This window comes from Gorilla gorilla, chromosome 12, assembly GCF_029281585.2.
Source record: "Gorilla gorilla gorilla isolate KB3781 chromosome 12, NHGRI_mGorGor1-v2.1_pri, whole genome shotgun sequence".
NCBI lineage: Eukaryota > Metazoa > Chordata > Mammalia > Primates > Hominidae > Gorilla > Gorilla gorilla.
The window spans coordinates 118,539,094-118,558,621 of NC_073236.2; the positions used below are offsets into that span (position 1 = coordinate 118,539,094).

At 41.3% G+C, this 19,528-nt stretch overlaps 1 long non-coding RNA gene across 1 annotated transcript in view; it reads right to left on the bottom strand.

Moving 5' to 3' along the window:
• Nucleotides 1–3,727: 3,727 nt before the first annotated feature.
• The window catches only part of LOC129531803 (uncharacterized), a 72,597-nt gene continuing 56,796 nt past the window's right edge, over nucleotides 3,728–19,528 (bottom strand). Inside the window, exon 3 of the long non-coding RNA XR_010130045.1 lies at nucleotides 3,728–4,183. This is a non-coding gene — a long non-coding RNA (uncharacterized lncRNA). The remainder of the gene's footprint in view (nucleotides 4,184–19,528) is intronic.

Sequence of the window (19,528 nt, forward strand, 5' to 3'; positions counted from 1 at the left end):
TGTTTCCTGGAGTATTTCCCAGGTCCTCCACAGAATATAGAAGATTCACTGGATGGATTATCAAGGAGCTGCAAAATATATTGAACAGTCATTTTGCCACAAATAGCTGGCCGGAAAGTGCAGCTTCCACTACTAGCCTAATGGGTCCCCTGTCTGAGTGCTGGAAAATGTATTATAAACTCTAAACCTAGCATCTGTCAGAATGAATTGGCTGGTCCTCAATAGTAAGGTGATGATTAGAATCACTTAGAGATGTCATAGAGACAGGCCATCCATCCAACCATCCATCCATCTATTCATCCATCCCTCAAAATTATTGTAAGGAGTCAAGATCCTTAAACTGGTTGTAGAACAAATATCTACATTTTTCTAAGGAATGTCATTAGCCAAGTCCTTTGGTTTATTCATCTTGAGTCTTATGGATGGTGGACACCATCATATCCCAGATGCTTTCCTGTCATAGTGCCAGATCAGGCTTTTGTTGGGAGGGGCTGGGTGGTGGTCTCTCCCATTTGGGTAACAGCCAAGGTATTCCCTAGTTTCCTGAAACTGCAATCACATTTGCTCTTTTCTAATAAGGCATGTTCTCTAGTTCAAGGTAAGGCCTCCTCTGATATTCATCACTTATTTTTTCAGTCTTAGAGATAGTTTCCTTCACCATGATTTTAAAACTTTTGGCTGATATACATGTCAAGTTTCTATAAGAAGGGATTGACAAGGGAGGGGATATGAGCATTTATTAAATAACTGCTATGCATTAGTGTGTTATGTTCTTGCATTGCTATAAAGAAATAATTGGGACAGGGTAATTTATAAAGAAAAGCGGTTTAATTGTCTCACAGTTTTGCACATTTTACAAAAAGCATCCTGCTGGCATCTGCTCAGCTTCTAGGGAGGCCTCAGGAAGCTTACAATCATGGTGGGAGGCTAAGGGGGAGCAGGCACAATGCATGGCAAAAGCAGAAGCAAGACAGAGAATAAAGGGAGGTGCCACACACTTTTTTAAATGACCAAATCTTGTGAGAACTCACTATCATGAAGACAGAACCAAGCCATGAGAGATCCACCCTCATGAGCCAAACACCTCCCACCAGGCCCCACCTCCAGCACTGGGGATTACATACAAAATGAGATTTGGGTGAGGACAAATATCTAAACTATGTCAACTAGATAGTTTGCTAGTTGTTTTCCTACTTTGATTTATGCTTTTCTCATGGTTGGTGCCTGCTCACCTCTCAGACATAGCTTCAAAGTCACCCATGACTAAACGATCTAATTAGGTCTCTTTCATTCTATTTTCTAAATTTTAATCTAGTGTATTCCAATATAATTTTATAATTAACAGCTTATCTCCTATTTCCACTGAGATATAAGTTTGCTGAAGGCAGCAGTTATGACTGTTGGATAAGTTACTTATCTTGTGAATTTATTCATCTATAAAAGATGATGTACCATTAGGAACTCCCTCATAGAGTTATATGAGGCAGAAAATCCAGCTAAAAACACCTTTTTAGTATGTCTAGCCTCTCAAAATATGGGTAGACTCTAAGTCTAGACTTGGAAAAAAACAGAGGAAGGTGTAATTTGTAGCTGCCTATTTAATCCACATTTTCAAATTCAGGTTAGTGATTAATAAAATTGACATTAATCTAATCATTATTTCTGATTTTTTTTTGTCTATTTTCTTAATTGATCCTAAATTCAGACAAATAAAAAGATATACCAAAATATCAAGCCTGATCTCTGGCCTCTGATGTAGGCAAAGTAGTAACATAGATAGAAAATATCTGTCTTTTCACTGGGATCTCTGAGAAACAGGACATGTTTCCTAAACAAGGTGCTAAAACTTCAAGACCCACTTTTGGTGAGATTGGAATTAAACATGGGAGTTAAAAGGAACAGAATAGAAACAAGGATGACATCAAAAGTCTGGCTTTTAACTGAGTAATTGAAGTTTAGTTCAAATTAAGTTGTTTTTGTTTGGGTGTGGTAGGGGGCAATTGATGACTTCTGTAAGGAGACCCTCCTGATTCCCAGAGAGAGCACAACAGCAATAGCTCTTGCTCTACTGGCTGGGGTGTAAAACCAAGTTTGGAGTGTGGGTTCCAGCAGCAGGGACATCTAAGGAGCTCTGCTGGGTTGTCAATAATGCTGTGGTCTTTTTATCTAGGATAGTGGAAGGAAAAGCAAGATGACCAGGCATTCTTGAGACAGGACAGTGCCAACCAGCTTCTGGCCTCCAGACAGCTTGACTTTGGCCCCAGCTCTCCAGCAATTCTTCATAATCCTCCTACCCCCAACACGCATTGAGAAAGGAGATGGTGTGGGCAAGTTTCATAAAGAACTAACATTTAAGAAGGGCACAAGGAAGCAAGAAAACTTGTCTGGTCCAGGAAGACAAGAGGCATAAAGGATGTTCAGTGGCCATTGAGCAGGCATTTATGTTTGCAGCAGGCATTTTGAATAAGGAAGAACTGGGTGATCAGTCTGACAATGTATTTAGAAACTCTCTATTTTTGTGTTTTCAGAACAGCACATTATTATTTATTACATTCCAAATAGTCAAGTTGCATAATCTTCTTATTTCTTGCCACTCTGTTTTGTCTAGGTTTGAACAAATTATGTCTGTTACCGAAAGTCTTGCATAAAGAAAAAGTTGTGTTTTCAAGGAGTGTATTCAAATAAATATTTTAAAAATGCAGAAAACACCTTTGAGTTACCACTCAAGAAGGTAGTGCAGGTTCACTCTTAGCTAATATTTGTGAAGAACTTATGCATGATACATGTTGTAGAATTGACAGTAGTAATAGAGCGGGGTTTTATTTGATTTAACTTGCTCATTGCAAAGAGTCATGTATAGTCTTGTTGAGGTGCTATATAGCATTTTAAGTAAAATGGTGCTGCAGGGGAGACAGGATAGACTTTCCAATGTCTCCCAAAGGCAGCCTCAGCCTGTACCAGAAGAGTTCTGGGCATGAGAGGAAGACTGAACAAAGCCATGTGCAAGATGAGCCCATTTTAAGTGAAATGGCTGTGTGGAGAGTCCCATCAGCTCCTTTGCAAATGGACAAGTCATAAACCTGCCTAATGACTTGGAAACTCAAAATTGCCCTCTTCATTTTAGAGAATTTTTAATGTTGTCCTCTCCGATGGGCACCATTAACAAAGACACCCTTCACTCCTCCACATGGGTTGCCTGTTAGGCAAGTGTGTTTTCAGTAAGAACAGAGGGGAAAAGAACTCTCAGTGGGGGAAAGATTTGTATAGAGAGAGGAGCACTTGCTAATTTCTCCAACCCACCCAATCCATTGAGCCGGAGAGACTGCAGGGTGTGCAAACCACAGAGAAAGTAGAATTTATCTCAGCTGTGATTGCATCTTCCAACCATTTTAATCTCTCTTTCTTTTGACACTGTATAATAATACTTTCTTCAAGGAATGTTCTTTAATCTTATAATTTGAAAACAAATTCTATTTCAGCTGTCCTTCTGGTAAGCGACCTTTAATGGTTTTGCTATAGGTAAAACTGTCATTATGTTCTGCCTCCCTACTCAGCTTTCTGGATATCAAATTGCTCAGATGCTGCGGTTTTTGTCAGTGATAATATTGCCCTTTCAAAATTTCTCTGTAAGCAGGCTGAAAGGATTCATTCAGAGCAGTGGTTTCATTAATTTATTTAAATGCATTTCTCAAACAAAGCAGGTTAGTTGTTTCAAAATGTCAAGGTCTGGAAGCAGATTTGAAAATATTTTACAAAATACAATTGTCCAGGCTTTCTGGGGTAAAGACAGTAGAGACTTGTCAAAGAAGCAAACTGACATGTGGCCACATGCTCTTCCCAAAGGCCCCAGCAGTCTTGTCCAAGGAGATCAGCAGCATTCACGCTCGGCTCTGTGGCAGGATCGGGCTCCTGCTTACAAAAAGGGCTGTGTTGTAGCAAAATGGTTTTGCTGTGGATGAAAGTCAGCACTAATCTTTCTAATACAAATTGCCTCTCCCTTAAGTGAGTTGCTTGCAGCAGATTGTTTTAGCTTTGCAAAGTGACTAGGCCCATTGGATGGGAACCCAGGTGGAGTGAATTCTACTTGCTCAACTGGATGAATTGGGGTCTAGGGAGCTTCAAGTTGGAGGAAACAGAGGCACTGGACCAGGCAGAGGAAGATGAAATAGCATGTGTTGAAAACCTGCGTGAAATGCAAACAGGCAATTCTAAAGTATTGGCTGGAATATGTCATTTAAGAAAGGAGTAAAATATATCTTCTTCAAACATAGCTCTTATCACTCTGGATTTTCAATCACCCAGATGTTTTAGCTTTTCTCATTCCCCTACTAAAAAAGCAATGACTCCCTATTGTCTACTGAATAATATATAATCTTCTTAGCATGACATTCAAGACCCTCCACACTCTGGCATCAGCTTGTCTTTGAAATTGTAATTCCCATTATAACCCCCTCACACACATCGTACATACTCAAGTGAAATTAGATATCCCTCTGTTTCCTAATGATGCCAGGGTTTTTTTACCCACCCTCGTGCTTTTGTGACAGCTGGAGACCCTCTCCCCTCTTCACCCTCCTGTCAACCCCCATTGCTTCTTCATAGCCTGGCACAAATGCCTGGAAACTCACCCCATACTGCAAGGAAGGTCTTTACCTTCTGATTTTTCATGACACTTGGTAAGTCTAAGGCCCATACCATATCACAATGGACTGATTATATGATGATCTAGATATACACTGCACATTCCCTCTAGAGAATGAATGAACTCCCCACAGGCAAGACCAGTCCTTACCCACCCAGCATCTCTTTACTGCGGAGCTTCTCAGCCCTGCAGCACATCTTAGTCATCTGGGGGCTTCATGGAAATACCAACACTGGGCTGCAAATGGTCTGAGGTTGGGGTCTAGGCATTTTTGTTTATTTTTATTTTGGGGTGTTTCTTTTTTTTTTTTTTACCATCTGAACAATTTTTAAGTTTACAGTTCAGTAATGTTATCATATTCACATGGTTGTACCTCCAGAACATTTTCATCTTGCAAAACTGAAACTCTGTACCCATTAAACAATGACCCCATTCCCTCCAACCCCTGCCCCAGCCACCACCATTCTACTGTCTGTCTCCATGAATTTGACTACTTTAGATACCTCATGTAAGTGGATTCATACAGTATTTGTCTATTTATGGCTGTCTTATTTCACTCAACATAATATTCTCAAGGTTCATCCATGTTGTATACCATGCAACAGGATTTCTTTCCTTTAGTAAGCTAAATAATATTCCATTATAGTTATATGTTATACTGTCTTTGTTCATTCATCTGTGAGTGGACATTTGGGATGGTTCCACCCCTTGTCTACTGTGAATAATGCTGCTATAAACATGGATGTGCAGATGTCTTTTCAAGATCCCACTTTCTATTATTTTGGCTGTATTCCCAGAACTGGAATTACTAGATCATACAGTAATTCTATGTTTAATTTTTGGAGCAGTCATCATACTGTTTTCCACAGAAGCTGCACCATTTTATATTTCTACCGACAGTGTATAAGAGTTCTAATTTCTCCATATCCTTGCCAACACTTCTTATTTTCTGTTTTAGTGCTAGTAGCCATCCTAATGGGTGTGAGAGGTGTCTCATTGTGGTTTTCATTTGTATCTCTCTAATGATTGGTGATGTTGAGCATCTCTTCATGCTTATTGGCCATTTGTATATTATCTTTGGATAAATGTCTATTCAAGATCTTTGCCCATATTTTAGTTGTGTTATTTTTTATTGTTGAATTGTAAGATTTCTTTATGTATTCTACATATTAACCCTTTATCAGATTTGAAAATATGTTCTCCCAATCTGTAGTTTGCCTTTTCACTCCACTGATGGTGTTCTTTGATGCACAGAAATTTTTAAGTTTGATGCAGTCCCATTTGTCTATTTTTACTTTTGTTGCCTGTGTTTTTGATGACATATCCAAAAATTCACTGTCATACTCATTGTCATGAAGCTTTTCCCCATGCCCCTATGTTTTCTTCTAGGAGATTTATAGTTTTTGGTCTCATGTTTAAGTCTTTAATCCAGTTTGAGTTAATTTTTGTATATGCGATAAGAATGTCATTCTTTTGCATGTGGATATCTAGTTTTCCCAACACCAGTTGTTGAAAAAGCTCTTTTCCCTTTGTATGATCTTAGCACTTTTCACAAAGATTATTTGATCATATAAACCAGGATTTATTTATGGGCTCTCTATTCTATTCCACTGGTCTATGTCTATCTTTATTCCAGTACCATACTGATTTTTTTGATTACCACAGCTTGTAGTAAGTTTTAAAATTAAAGATTGTGACACCTCTAGCTTTGTTCTTTTTAAATATTTTGTTGTCTATTCGGGGTCCTTTGAATCCATATTTATTTTAAAATGAATTTTTCTGATTCTGAAAAAAATGCCACTGGGATTTTGATGGAGATTATGTTGAATCTACAGACTGCTTTGAGTGGGTAAGGTATTTATTAGAAGCTCCCCAGGAGATTCCAATGCATAATCTCCACCGAAAGCCAGTGATATGGTTTGGCTGTGTCCCCACCAAAATCTCAACTTAAATTGCATCTCCCAGAATTCCCATGTGTTGTGGGAGGGACCCAGGTGGCAGTAATTGAATCATGGGGGCCAGTCTTTCCCATGCTATTCTCATGATAGTGAATAAGTCTCACAAGATCTAATGGGTTTGTCAGAGGTTTCCGCGTTTGCTTCTTCCTCATTTTTCTCTTGCCACCACCATATAGGAAGTGCTTTTCACCTCCCACCATGATTCTGAGGCCTCCCCAGCCATGTGGAACTGTAAGTCCAGTTAAACCTCAGTTCGTTCCCAGTTTCAGGTATGTCTTTATCAGTGGCATGAAAATGAACTAATACAGTAAATTGGTACCAGTAGGGTGGGATATTGTTGAAAAGATTCCTGAAAATGTGGAATTGACTTTGGAACTGGGTAACAGGAAGAGTTTGGAACAGTTTGGCAGGCTCGGAAGAAGACAAGAAAATGTGGGAAAGTGTGGAGCCTCCTAGAGACTTGGAGGGCTCAGGAGACAGGAAAATGTGGAAAAGTTTGGAACTCCCTAGAGACTTGTTGAATGGCTTTGACAAAAACGCTGACAGTGATATTAACAATAAGGTCCATGCTGAGGTGGTCTCAGATGGAGATGAGGAACTTGTTGGGAACTGGAGCAAAGGTGACTCTTGTTATGTTTTAGCAAAGAGATTGGTGATATTTTGCCTCTGCCCTAAAGATTTGTGGAACTTTGAATTTCAGAGAGTTGATTTAGAGTATCTGGAGGAAGAAATTTCTAAGCAGCAAAGCATTCAAAAGGTGACTTGAGTGCTGTTAAAAACTTTCCATTTTAAAAGGGAAACAGAGCATAAATTTTGTTCAGAAAATTTTCAGCCTGATGATGGAGTAGAAAAGGAAAACTCATTTTTTTTAGGAGAAATTCAAGCCAGCTGCAGAAATTTTCATAAGTAGCAAGGAGCCTAATGTTAATCCCCAAGACCACGGGGAAAATGTCTCCAGGCCACATCAGAGACCTTCACAGCAGCCCCTCTCATCACAGGCCTGGAGGTCTGTGGTTTTGTGGGCTGGGCCCAGGGTCCCCGTGCTGTATGCCGCTTAGGGACTTGGTGACCTGTGTCTCAGCTGCTCCAGTTGTGGCTGAAAGGGGCCAACATAGAGCTCAGGCTGTGGCTTTAGAGGGTGGAAGCCCCAAGCCTTGGCAGTTTCCACATGGTGTCGAGTCTGCCCATACACAGAATTGAAGAATTGAGGTTTGGAAACCTCCATCTAGATTTCAGAAGAGGTAGGGAAATGCCTGGATGCACAGGCAAAAGTTTGCTGCAGAGGCAGGGCCCTCATGGAGAACTGCTGCTAGGGCAGTGCAGAAGGGAATTGTGGGGTCAGAGCCTCCACACAGAGTCCCTATGGGGGCATTGCCTAGTGGAGCTGTGAGAAGAGGGTCACCATCCTCCAGATCCAGATTGGTAAATCCACCAACAGCTTGCACCATTTGCCTGGAAAAGCCACAGACACTCAACACCAGCCCATGAAAGCAGCTGGGAGGGAGGCTATACCCTGCAAAGCCACATTGGTGGAGTTGACCAAGACCATGGGAACCCACCTCTTGCATCAGTGTGACCTGGATGTGAGACCTGGACTCAAAGGAGATAATCTTGGAGCTTTAAAATTTGACTTCCCTGCTGGATTTTGGACTTGGGTGGGCCCTGTAACCCCTTCGTTATGGCCAATTTCTCCCATTTGGAACAGCTGTATTTACCCAATACTGTACCCCCATTGTATCTAGCTTGCTTTTGATTTTACAGGCTCATAGATGGAAGGGACTTGCCTTGTCTCAGATGAGACTTTGGACTGTGGACTTTTGGGCTAATGCAGAAATGAGTTAAGACTTCGGTGGACTGTTGGGAAGGCATGACTGGTTTTGAAATGTAAGGACATAAGATTTGGAGGGGCCAGGGATGGAATGATATGGTTTGGCTGTGTCCCCACCCAAATCTCAACTTGAATTATATCTCCCAGAATTCCCACATGTTGTAGGAGGGGCCCAGGGAGAAGTAACTGAATCATGGGGGCCAGTCTTTCCCATGCTATTCTCATGATAATGAATAAATCTCACGAGATCTGATGGGTTTATCAGGGGTTTCCGCTTTTGCTTCTTCCTCATTTTTCTCTTGCTGCCACCATATAAGAAGTGCCTTTTGCCTACCACCATGATTCTGAGGCCTCCCCAGCTATGTGGAACTGTAAGTCCAATTAAACCTCTTTTTGTTCCCAGTTTCGTGTATGTCTTAGCAGCATGAAAATGAACTAATACAGCCACCGCTGTCTCTCTACAGTGGCTGACACAATGCCTTGAGAATAGTCATTAAATGAGAACTTGTTTTAACTCATTAATCAGTTACTATCATGCCTTTTATAACTACTTTGGTTCATGAAGCAATGTGACATTGTAAAATTTGATTTAAAAGGTAAACAACAAACAAACAAACAAACATAAAAGGCCAGCAAATGAGCCCATGATCAAAAACAGCCAGGCACTGTAAAATGATGAACGCTGAAAGCGGACCACATCTGTAACTAAGCCTTCTTCCCAAAAGAACATCCCTCACTGCAAGAAGAAAGCATGTGGCTCCAGTGAAATGAGCAAAGGGGAAGATAGACATGAAATCAGAACCCAGCCTGATCATGGCCAGCTGATTCTGAACTCTCCCAGAGATTCTTGTGAACCAGACACCAGTGGAAGTGGAAATGTCTTGTTAACCAGATATGAGTGGGATATTCCACCCAATATCCCATGAGTGGAATTTTCCAGAAGATCTCTAGCCTCCTATTCTACTCCCCAGGAAAGAATATGCAGCCTTCCACAGTTCTGGCTTAAAAATCAATATTTTCTCTTTCTCTCTTAACAGACTTCCCTTCCTTCTAGCAGCTTGCAGTGATGCACATGCTCTCTGCAGGCCTCCTTCCTTCTGGGAAGCCAGTACCCATAGAACCAAAGGCAGGGAAGTGGGTGGTAGAGACAGTGTTGCCTATTACTTCCTAGAGGAAGAAAAGAATATGCAAATATTACTATGAAAGACACTCAAAACCACTTATAAATTGTGAAACATTCTTTTACTTTAAATGTTTACTTCTTTTACTTTTACTTTTTTTTTACTTACAAAATACGCATTTTTCACAAAGATAAAAACTAAAAGCCTACTGCTAATATACTTAAATGCCCTGCCTTTCCATCCGTATTAACTGGGCAGGGTCCTGGAGGCTCCGGGAATTCACATCCCTCTGTCAATACAGCTCCCTCCAAGCTGCCTTGATGGAGCAGAGCTTACAGGTCACAGCTGCAAGTTAGTGAGCTCTCCAAGCAGAACCAGAACAATGATGCTTAGCAATTTGATTGTCTTAAAAGAAATCCTCTTGAAATACAGATCAGGCTCTCTTCTAAAAAGGGTATTAAGCCTTGACTTGGAGATAAGAAAGAGACAAAGAAGGTGACTTTCTTTGGAAGTGCCCCAGCTGGGTCTTCAGCCATTGGGAGTTTTTCTTCTGAAGATAGTGTTGAGGGAATTTCAGGAGGCTAGAAGAGATCAGGCTCCCTGGACAGGAGCCGATCAGTCACCCCAACCCACAGAGTTGCAGCTTCTTTATTTTACAATGATAGCTCTAACAGTCTAGTGTGTCCTGGTTGCTGTTGTTGTTGCCCTGGTCCTCATGACCTGGGCAGAAACAGGATGGAGTATAAATGGGTGTGTGTGGCATACATGCTCATAGAAGGAAAGTAGAAAGAGGGTAGGAAGGAGAGGAAGACGAAAGGAGAGTGAAGGGGGAAAGGGAAAGAAAGAAAAAGAGGCAAGGATGAGAAAGAGAGGTATCACTGGGGCACTGCCTCTGGCACATACAGGCTCATCTTTGGAGGGTTTGAGTTTGCTGTGGGGCTAGAGAATTCAACTGCAAACATGGCTGGAAAGAGAGAGTGTTTTCTTCTGTGTGAAATATTGATAATTTTCACAAATTTCACCTCAGGCTAAATAATCAAGATCAGTGGATTTCAGCATTTTATGCTGAAAAACATCTCTGTCCTCTCATGCACATGAGGGAATCTGCTCTCCTTACCTACCTCTCTATCTGCTCATCCTCTCAAATGCAGCTCAGAATATATCTTCTTATTACAGCCCTCACTAACCACCCAGCATTAGGCAGTGATACCACCCGCCTCCTTCTCTGAACTTCTAGAGTATTATCAACTGTAAAATTCAGTTAGCAACGAATGAGTCACGTACTACATGGAGCTATCTATTTCATTGTTCTTGCAAAGTGCTATTAAATAAAGGATGGACATATGTTCAGGTTTAGCCCAGACAGTACACGTTTACACAGGTTAGTCCAGATTAATAATTATCACCTCCTTTTACTCTCACAAGTGTCTCAGTTAGGGAAGATAAAAAACATGGTCAGCTTATTTACATGTTAAATTCTATATCATTCCAGACTCCTAATGAGAGTCTAAAAGCTCTTTGGGGCTCTCTGTCATTCTCTACACCAGTCTGGTTCCCTATATTCTGTGCCCAATAGTGTCTTTATTGTGAGCATGAACCACCCTTTTTGTTTTAGAAGATGGAAAATGAACGAGTCCTAAAAACTTGTGAACATGTTGAATAAAAAGAGGGGAGTTTTCATTTTAACTTAGGCCCTTGTTGTTTTCATTGTTTAAGATTTAAAACCCATCACATTCCAGAACTGAAGATGAGGGCAATTCCCAGACTTACATCTGACATTTAAAGATAACAGTGAAGGAGAAAGTGTCAGTTCAAAGGCAGACGGAGTGTTCTGCCTGTCCTGATGCTTGCAGACTGCTCACCTCTAGCAAGTTCGGGCAGCCTAGGCTTCCCGGTCACCTTGGGTTACTCAAAAATTTATTTATTCAATTTCATTCTTGGAGTAATATAAGTGTACTGGCAAATAAAATGAGAATTTAAATGACAAACGTTCTGAAAACAAAAATCTAGAAAATGAAATCTCTTCTCTCTTATTGAAACATTATGTTCTCCAGATGAAAGTGAAAATCACCTCTTTTGTTCTCTGTCTTCATTTTCTTCTAGTGGGAGAAATAGGGAGATGGTCCTATTATCCCCCATCTATTCATCTACCCATGGATCCATATTTATTAAGCACCTATCATGTACAAAACATGGAGCTCTGTGTCTGACAAGTGATAAATAGACACAGTCCCTTCCTTCAAGTAGCTCATAGTCTACTATGCAAAAGAGATACCAAATGCTAGTGCAAACAGTTATGTAATTAATGTCTAGGTATTAAGGATTATTTCAGCAAGAGCTTAACAGAAATTCTTACCTACACTGAAGAGTCAGAAAGGACCTCACTAAACAAGAGACATTTAGGCTGAGACCCAAAAGGCAAATAGGAATTTGGGTAGAAGAAGAACAGAGGAAGAAATTTCCAGGCATAAGTAGCAACTGGGCAAAAGCCCTCAGGTGAGAGTGACTTGGTGACTTTGAGAAGAAAAAATGTGCCAGGCTTGCTGAACAAGGTCGGTGAGGTACAGAAAAGGGGAAGACTCCACTAGGCTTGGCCCCTTACTCCAAGGTTCGGTTTCTTTCTTTTCCCTTTGATCGATTACCCCAAACCAGTTACCAAGGTCAACAACTAAACAGGTAGCTGAGTGAACATCAAAATCACTGCCAGGTCTTAGGGACTTTCAGTTTGGCTTACATCATTTTGGGAAACAATGACAAGAATTATGCTTAGTAGAACCCTGTGCCCTGGCAGTAACATTTTCGAAAGACAGGCATACCTAATCACCATCACTTCTGAACAAATTGCTCCACTTTTAAGCACTCCTCATCTCTCCAGGTCATGTTCTACTATTCTCTAGGAATAACCAACACATCAGTTATTAATTTTTGTGAATGCCAGCCTGGATGTGGCTGTGGCTTACTATGCTAAAGGCTACCAAAATAAAAGTGGAAAGGCACAGTTTCTGTCTTTAAGGAGCTTCAAATGAGCAAGGGAAATATTGAAAATAGAGTTCTGGCATGGTAGATAGAAAATAGACTTTGGAGTCAGAGGCTTGGGTTGAAATGATGCCTCTATCACTTGTGAATTTTGTGACCTTACACAATTTTATTAAACTCCCTGAGCCTCATTGATTAATTTGAAAAATGAAGATAATATCCACCTGCCTCCTAGAACTGTTGGGAAGATTGAATGAAGTAATATTTTCAGATACTGTGTGTGAATGTGTGTACAGAGAGTAATATTTTCAGATACTTTGGGAGGCCGAGGCAGGCAGATCACCTGAAGTCAGGAGTTTGAGACCAGCCTCGCCAACATGATGGAACCCCATCTCTACTAAAAATACAAAAAATTAGCTGGGCATGGTCGTGGGCGCCTGTAATCCCAGCTATTCGGGAAGCTGAAGTGGAAGAATCACTTGAACCTGGGAGGCGGAGTTTGCAGTGAGCGAAAATCGCGCCACTATACTCCAGCCTGGGCAACAAGAGTGAAACTCCATCTCAAAAAATAATAATAATAAATAAAAATAAAATTAAAAATATTTTCAGATTTTGTGTGTGTGTGTGTGTGTGAATGTGTGTACTCATTTCCAAGCAAGAAGAGAGATGGAGAAAAAATATCAACAGAAATTCTTCCCTACTCTTCAATATATAGACTAATGGGAACACAGACACATAGACAGACATCGTAATCACCATGTAAAATGTAGGTTCAACAATGCACAAAAAGATGATGAGTAAAGTAAAGGAGAGGCGGTGATGTAGAGGAAGGGACAGATTCAGGAGCCATCTCAGGTACATTCAATTATATAGATGTAAAAAAATTGAGATAAAATATTAACAAGGTTTTGTTTCATACAGACAATTTGAAATCATGTGAATCCCTGAATGCAAAATGCATTGATATGGTTCTTTTCTAAACTATTAGGTCAAATGAATTGAAGCTTTGTTCATACTCTAACCAGATGCCAGTGACATGTTAGCTGGCAAACAAACACGGCTACCTTCAGAGGTTTAGTCTTAACTTCTACAAGTTTTCAGCTATGTATGGTCTTTATGAACCATGTCCTTTCAGGAAGTACAAGTTATCTTGCATTTGGGGTGTAGGTGGGGAGAACTAATAAGACTTAGTCAATGAATGAGGGGCAAAGAAATGCTATAAGACAGAAGGAAGAGTAAAGTTTGACTTCTAGTTCCGTAGCTTCTGTGACTTGTTACCTGGCAAAACCATTTAATAAGATATCTTTAACCTGAAAAAAACAAGTTCCTCACTGAAAAGTGGTGCAAAGATGTGTTGGACAATTGTGTGACAGGAATATTATAAATGAAATTCATATGTCTCATCAGCTATTGGACAAGAGGAAAACTAAGGCTCCCTCCAAGCAAGAGATTTCAAGATGAGGACGTCTTCCCTGAACTTCTACTCAATTTCCATAATCCTCATTGTGAATACCTTTACTTTGGAACTGCCTGCATTGGTTAGCTTTTAGGACTCTCAGTGCTGCCTCCTTGTGGATTGTGAGCTCGCAGGGCTGCTGTTGTTAGTAATACTAACAGCAGCAGGAACAATAACGCTAATATTCATGTGGTCTTACTAGGTACCAAACACTCATATACTAACCCATTTAATCCTCTCCTAGACCTTTGTAGGAAAATAGTCTTATCCATATCTTACAGATAAAGACATTGAAAGGCAAAGGGATCAACTAACTTGCCCAAAATCACACATAAGAGCCAGGATTGAAACTCAGGGAGTTTCCAGCTGTCTCTGGAGTCTATGCTTCTACCCACTTACTTATCCCACCACCCCAGAGGAGAGATGGATCTTGGCTTCCTAGCTCTGCAGGTATAGCATATGGTAAGAGTGGGGGTTCTTTGGAACCCAGGACCCTGGAACGTCTTTTTCCAGGATCATCTTCTTCCCTGTGACAAACGACTCTGATAGCATCTCAGGACTGTGGTTCCAGCAGTACTTGGAGGGGCAGGCAAGCCCCTTAGAACCTCTGCTCTACTGAACTTTTCTTTTTGTGCTCCTGGTCTGTTAATCTCCTGGGACCCTGGGTTAGAAACTGCCAATTTCTGCAGCTACAACACCATTCCAGATTTTCTCTTATTCATATGACTAGGCTAGTTCTGACTACCTCTGGACTAAGAACATGTTACCTTTGTTTTTGTTTTTGTTTGTTTGTTTGTTTGTTTTTTCATTCAGCGGGAACTAACTCAGAGAAAGAACAATAAAATACAAAGTAATTTTTAAACTCATGTATCCACTCTCTAATGTCATCATAATGATGATGACCAACTATTTAGGAAGACCAGGTGGGTGTAATGTCTATTAGCAGTTAATATCAGCTAGACATCTGTGCTAGGCACTCTCCCTGGTGTAATATGTGCGGAAGAAGGTATTACTTAGAAAATCCAACTCTCCATAGCTTAAGTAAAAGTAGAGATGAATTATTAAAATGCTGCTGGATAATCTTAAAAAGCATAGAAACTGGAATACGACTAGATCTCAGGAATAAATGGAACAAGATATAACTTGGGATTCATTGCCCGGCTCATATTCCCACTCCTCTCGGCACATCCATTACTCATCTCTTCCTCACTTCCATCCTTACTTTCTTTCTTCTCTTTCTTCTTTCCTCCCTCCCTTTCTCTCCCCTTTCTCCCTCCTTCCCTCCTTTTCCCCCTTTTTCGTTTTCTTCCCTCCCTCCCTCCTTCCTCCCTCCCTCCTTCTTCCCTTCCCTTCCCTCCTTCCCTTCCCTTCCCCTTCCCCTTCTCCTTCCTTCCTTCCTTCCTTCCTTCCTTCCTTCCTTCCTTCTTTCCTTCTTTCCTTCCTTCCTTCCTCTTTCTCTCTCTCCAGGCCAAATTCTTGTGCTTCTCAGGTCCACATGGCAGGAAGAACGGCTACTCTAACATCTCCTGGACTATGGTTTTGACTGATATAGGTCAAAGAAAGAACCTCACCCAACTCCCTGGCTCCTAAGTCTGAACCTTGAGCCAATAAGCTATGGCTAAGGAAAAGAATCACTCTATCAGCACAGTGAGTCTCATATGGCCACATTAAGGATGAGGAGAGACAATTATTAGAGAAGAGGGGCTGAAGAGACAGCCCTTTGAGTGTCTTTTACAAGTAGCCACCACACCAATTAATGTACCTCGAAGTTGCCCTCTGTGAGGTGAAGTGTGCCAAGAAGCTTTGTCTAATGTACATGAAAACCACAGGCATATGCTTTGATTCACAAGTGCACAGCATGCATACATTTGGTATTCTGTAATAATAAATAATTATTGCATATTTAAGGCCTGACAAGAGCACTTAGAAATCACAATATTCCTCTAAGGTAGTAGTGCAATTGTCTCTACTTGAGAGAGAGGAAACGGAGACTGAGCTTTAGAGAAATGAAGTGACTTGCTCAAGTTTATACAGCTGGTACATTCAGGACTTGAATCAGGCTCTGTCTGACCTTAGACTCAGCACTCTTTGCCACCAAGACATTCTCTTTTTAATTGAGAAAACATAGATTAAGCACTAAGCCAAATGCCAAAATTTTATATATATATATATATATATATATATGTATAATAGAACCACCAGCTGTGTAGATACAAAATTTTGACTTTGATTCTTCTCACCCGATCAAAATGAAAAGCTGACACTGCCCACCTTATTAACTTCAAATGACCTCAGAAGGCATCCAGAAAAGAAATCCAGCTACTCAGCAGTCTTAAGAAGAATCCAACACCATGAACCTTTTTTTGCCTTGGCTTTCCAAGGAGGTCTTCTAAGTCCTTAAGAATCAGAGGTAATTCTATGACATGAACTGTCACTTACAGAGAAAGGTCAAATAGCAGCCTAACCCCTATTTGATACCACTCATGGCTCAGGAGGCATTTGCTGTGGTTGGAATTCTAAGTGCATGGCATGACTGAACTCAGGTTTTGCTATTTCTGTTTTATAGGTGAGAAAAATGAACTCGTGAATATTTAATTTGGCCTGTCTAAGACCAGAATCACAGACACCTTTCGGATAAATAATAGGGCAAGAGGTACCGGAAAATCCAGTGTCGGGTATCGACAGTCAACAGTGGGTGCTGAGAGATTTCAGAGGTAAGACCCATCCCGCTGGCCTGGCTCCTCTTTGTGCCACAGAACCCTGTCCTCTCCTCTATGGAGATGGTTATCAGACTGCCTTAAGCATGCCTGTTTCTGTCTCCCTCACCAGCCTGCGTCTTTGTCATCGTAGTATTTCCAGCATCTAGCAGCATCTAGCACATAGACACTAGACATGAAAGGCAAGGAGGGAAAGAGAGGAAGGGAAAGGGAGGGAGGAAAGAAGATAGGGAGGAAGAGAGGGAGGGAAGGAGGGGGAGGAAGGGAAGAAGGAATGGAGGGAAGGAAGAAAGAAGATAGGGAGGGGGAGGTAAGGAGGCAGAAGAAGGGAAGAAGGAAATGAAGTGAGGGAGGAAGAGACGGAGGGAAGCAGAGAAGAAAGGAGATAGGAAGGGAGGGGAAGAAGGGGAGGAGGTAATGGAGGGAAGGAGGGAATAGTGGGAGGGAGGAAGAGAAGAGGTATTGGGACATCCATACAGGCTTCTTGCAGGAGAAAGTACTCAGTCCATCCGTTTTAACATCAAGGCGAGTTTTTGAGCAAGGCATCTATAAACCTTGGTGAAGATCTAGTTGACACATGCAGACCACTAGCTCTGGCAAAGAGACAATACCCCCTGAGTGGCCACTGGACTCCTTGATCTTGGCAGAGAAGAGTGGGGCCTGTCCCTAAAGGCATACAGGCAGTGGCTGGCGCTTCCCCTCTGTGGAGGGAAGAGACATGAAAGTGGAATCACTCCCTGGCCAACATTGTTTGTGTGGAAACAACCGGCCGAGGAAAATCTTCTCAGCCTTCAAGGAGATCCTCCTAGTTATGCCAATTAAATTTCCATTTCTCATGTACCTTCAGCGACTGTCTTCAGAGAAACCTGAGCCCACAAAGCAGGCCCTCTGACCCTACCCAGAGAAAGAGTGTTAATTGTATATCTTCTAGCTGTGGGGCTTCAGTCATGTAAATTGAAAAAGTAAACCTAATTTGAGGGATATGTAAATGACAAACTGAAAGAATTAATATTTAGCTCTGTGAAAAACACAGCTTTCCTCCTCATTATGAAGGCTGATTTTTCTGTAACCAGAGGAAAAACGAATTGTTGGAAGCTCCTCAAAATGTGCAGCTGAGGATGCCTTTATATTAATGACGAAAGTGATGTTGATTAATAGGCAGCCCAAAATCCAGAAAGAAGGTTTCCTCCCTTCCTGCCAGCCTGGAAACAAGCAGCCTAGCGAGGTCTCCCGGCAGAACGAGAGCACAGTCCCCTGGGTCTGCTACTGGCTGGGGCACTTGGAATCTGATGATTCTCCTTTCAATTATACTGACAAACATGGCTAGGCTTGAACAAATTGGCCCCCATGAATTAGACTGCATTATTATAGAACTCCAGATCTTCTGAGCCTCCCTGACCATAATTAATCCGGACCCCCCTATTGTAGCCCACGGCTAGTCCAGGAAAATATTTTCTGAAAGTTTAGCTAAATAACAGTATTGATTTTTATCCTTAATACTTTCTTCTACTCATCAAATCTCTTACACGGACTTAGTGAATTTCACGTTTCTGTGGCTCTGTAGCCAGCATTGTGTAATACGTCCTTTAACACAATCAAGCAAGGGACTAAAATTCCCATCTTACAGAACAGGAATGTAAATCACAGGGAGGCAGAAGTAGCTTGATGAATAAGAACTTGAGTCTTCTGCCTCCTAGACTAGCAGTACTTCTCTCTAACAATGGCTTTGAAGATCGCCTCTGTCTAGGGAAAGAATTTCTATCTGATTTTGCCACCCTCTGGGTCACACAAGACAGGGGCAACTGGGAATGAAAGCAAAGTATTCATTTGTCTTTTTTCTCCCAAATAAGAAGGAAAGCAGCCTCCTCCTTCTGGTTCATGGTCTGCACACTGGCCACTCTTTGTTCTTCCCTATAAAAAGAGAGAGTTTACTGTCAAAGATCAGAGGCCAGACTTCATATGCTACCCAGCTCTGGGCACTGCAACCTGTCCTCAATTTCAGGTAGCCTTTAAAAGATTGGTGACCTCTGAAGCTCGTGAGACACATGGCCCTGCAGTGGATGAATGTCCTAAGCAAGCAAGAAAAGCCTTGGTAGGGTGTGGAAACATTCTTTGGCCAAGAGTCCAGCCTGCAGAGATGCAGCTATAGTGAGACCTGAAGTTTATGTACAATTTTGACAGCCCATTTTAGAAATGAATGCAAAGTTACAAAAACAAAATTTTGCATAAAAGTGAATATTTACTTATAAAGAAAAGACAAAGTATATCATAGCACGCAAATTTTAGAAAACTGACAAATACCACAAACATCATAAAATGAAGATAAAGCACACAATATTTGTATTAATTAACTGCCTAACATACTTTTTTTGGTACGTTTCCTACATTTTCAGCTGTACATGCCAACAATTTTATGACATCATTTTCAAGGCAGGGAAGGAACCATAACTTAGTCTTTTTCTCTTCATGTTTCTCCTCCACTGCCCGTCGGCATCCAGTGCCGGGCTGTGTAAGACATATTCACATGGCAGCATAGCTTCTGGCCTCACATCCTCCTGCCAGCACCAGGCAGGTCATCTCAGCAGGTGGCAAGAGCATCCTGGAAGCCATTCATGCAACAGGACAGTCAGCTACAACTTAACCTCTGCCAGGAAGTGACTTATGTGTGAATCACAAAACCCCAACTCACCGTAATTCCAATGCAACTCTCCCCTTAGCTGGATCCCAGAAATGTCTACAACTACTCCACCAAAAACAAACTAATAGGATTTGTCTGGAGAAGTTGGGGAGAAAGAAAGAGTGGCCTTAGCTGACTGCATTTAAAATATCT